Source organism: Notothenia coriiceps, unplaced genomic scaffold (genome assembly GCF_000735185.1).
Source record: "Notothenia coriiceps isolate Sejong01 unplaced genomic scaffold, NC01 NC01_scaffold00033885, whole genome shotgun sequence".
In the NCBI taxonomy this organism is placed as follows: domain Eukaryota; kingdom Metazoa; phylum Chordata; class Actinopteri; order Perciformes; family Nototheniidae; genus Notothenia; species Notothenia coriiceps.
The window spans coordinates 238,432-241,176 of record NW_011366586.1 but is presented as its reverse complement, the minus strand read 5'-3'; the positions used below and the strand labels follow the sequence as shown (position 1 = coordinate 241,176).

General features: G+C 57.0%; 1 long non-coding RNA gene across 1 annotated transcript in view; it reads right to left on the bottom strand.

Annotated features, from left to right (window-relative positions):
- The window catches only part of LOC104961862 (uncharacterized), a 15,738-nt gene extending 13,143 nt beyond the window's left edge, over nucleotides 1–2,595 (bottom strand). Inside the window, exon 1 of the long non-coding RNA XR_800145.1 lies at nucleotides 2,585–2,595. This is a non-coding gene — a long non-coding RNA (uncharacterized lncRNA). The remainder of the gene's footprint in view (nucleotides 1–2,584) is intronic.
- Between the last annotated feature and the right edge of the window lie 150 nt (nucleotides 2,596–2,745).

Below are 2,745 nucleotides of genomic sequence, written 5' to 3'. Positions count from 1 at the left end.
CTCCTGCTGAAACCGCCAGATGCGGTGCTTTAGGCACTGGATATGTCCATCGCGGTGCATGTGCCGTACGAGTACCAATAACAACAAAGGTGTCACCTGGACCCACGTGATACCGGCTATATCCAAGCCAGTGTCATCAAGGATTCTGTCTCCTTTTCATCGTCTCGCCTGTGCGAGAGTACCGTGGCTACCCAATATTGTAGCCTACAGCGTTCAGTTGGAACGTTTGATTTTTAAGATTTCTCTGCATCCAGCTGGCTGCGTGCAGCTTCGCGACTGATCCAGTCGGAGCCGTGTAACGCTTCCCTTATTTGGTAGCTCTGTGCTCGCTTTACTCAGTTAAGTAAGAGTCGCTCGTCGCTCCCCGCTCCCTCTGCTAGTAGGCTTTGCGCTTTCGTTTACTCAGCTACTTGGTGAAGGCAGTGCTCTCGCTGTCCTCCGCTTCCCTCTGGCTGGTAGCTCCGGTGCTTCGTATTTACTCAGCTAGGGGAGGCAGTGCTCTGCTCCCCGCTGTCCCTCTGCGTTAGTAGCTTTGCACTCTTCATTTTACTCCAGCTAGGTGAAGCAGTGCTCTCGGCTCCCCTGTTCCTCTTGCTATAACGCGGGTGTAGGACATTACACCCCTCTCGTGTCGCGAGGTAGGAGCAGGGGCTCTACTTCCTTCAGTTCAGCAGGTGAACTGGTGGAAGGCTGTGTTTTCGCCACCCCGCTCGCCGTGTTACGTTGCATCCGGCTACCTTACATGATGGCTCAATCCATGTTACGCCTGTAAGTGGCTTCTCTCGAGCCCGAGTTACGGCCCACGACCGCTGCCACTCTGCCTTGGTCTCGAGCATTGAGGGAGGCTACGGGTTCATCCCCCAACAGGAGACTAGAAACCGGCTGTCCTGTCCTCTAAGGTGGATCGTTAGCGCGGATGGGACATGACGAAGTCGCTCCCTTAGCCCTTCAGCCAGGGGGGCCGGTATAGGGGCTGCCTGGCTCGCTGCCTGCCCCTCCTTCGGTTGCCGGGCACCTCTGCATGAGGATGCCATGTCACTAGCGGCCTCGGCTACCTCTTCAATGAGAGGTGAGGACGAGGCCGCCGCTCACTCTCCGGGGAGGCTCCCACTCCTCTGCTCAGGGCTCTCTGCCAGGGCTGGAGGACGCCTCCATGGGGCATGTTATTTCATGCGGCCCCTGGCCACGCTTGCAGCTTTCCGGTTCCGCAGGGCGCCGACGCAGGCTCAGGCCTAGCGCCTTCTTCAGGCGTAAGCCCTGCCCCTGTCCCCCTTCACCGTTTCTCCGTTCAGAGGAGTACTGAGGAGCTCCATGCATTGTGCTGGATGAGACACCAAGCCCTTTCTCCCGCTTTAGCTGCTGATGCCGGGACCCCTGGCTGCCATGCAGGATCCGGCGAGGGTTGGGCTTGGGGCGTATGCCCCCATCGAGCCTGCCATCGCCTCCTGATTCGGGCTCCTGACGAGGCTTCTAAGGCCTGATGCCAGGTTGCCCTCGCCTCGAGTTGCAGGGTCCACTGACGAACTGCTCTGCTAACGGGCCCTGCACCAACGGCGGTGTGCGTTGCCGCTTCAACGCTTCTGCCCATCACTTTGAATGGGGCGTTGGTTGACGCATGATTCGCCGAACTGGCATTATTCCGGAGCAAAGCGTAGCTTCTCTTGCGGGTGCTTCGCTTGCAAAAGTAGAGACAATGTTCAACTTTTGACGCCTCGACGGAGGCGTCAGCCAATCGAATCATATGCCAGTACAAGCTCTAGCCAATCAAACCGCGTGATTGTGTGTCAGGGGCGGGAGATTCATGTGATTGGTTGTTTCAGCCCCCCCCGCCGGCAAGCGACAACGCACACCGCCGTGTGTCGGGGCCGTAAGGCCTACGACGCAGCGGCACACATGGGTCGTATCGGGAACTCTCTCTCCCATCTAATGCTGGCCGCCCCCGCCTCTCTGCAGCAGGCTCCGGCTGATCCTTCTTTGCTGGGCCTCAGTGATGCATCACTGCAGGCCTTTGCCCTAATGACTAGGGAATTGGAACGAGTTATGTCCCTACTGGTGCAGACTTGACGCCAGGTTTGGCTGTCTCAGTCCCCACTGACGGAGACATGTAGGAGTGTCCTCCGCGGCGTGCCAGACGAACCAGGGGAGCTGTTTGGAGCAGCTGCCCTGGCGGCACTAAAGCGTGCTGCCCAAGCTAAGCAGACCAGGCAGCAGCCCTCGGGTCTACGTAGGCCTGTGCCTACTCCCAGCAGGCCCAGAGGCCCCTCTAGCAGCAGCACTCTGCCACTGGCTTACAGTGGTGGTCTGCGGAGGTCCCAGCGGTCCACTCAACCGCCTCCCAATGACTTTCGTGCCCCCGGTCGCCGGCCCTCTAGGCAGCCCCGTGCCCCAGAGCCTTACCGCCGCCCCCCAAGGTGCCATACATTTTTGCATACATTCACAGTAAATATTTATTCAGTATGATAGCTGTCTAACAGAAGTTAAATCCATTTCTCACTTATTCTGACAATGTACTTAACCCCAAATAAAAGAACCCAATAAAAAGAGCTGTTAAATAATAGTGAAGTCATGTTGTAATAACAATAACTCATCTCTCTCGGTTCTTTTTCTGCTTTGCCAAAAGTGTCAAGTGTCCTATTAGAGTTGCCGTATGTAGTTGTCTAATATGGCGGACCATCTCACACATGCGCAGTACAGATCGGGCAGGGGGGCAGGTCGGGTAGTGACACTCCCTCCACAAGACGAGGC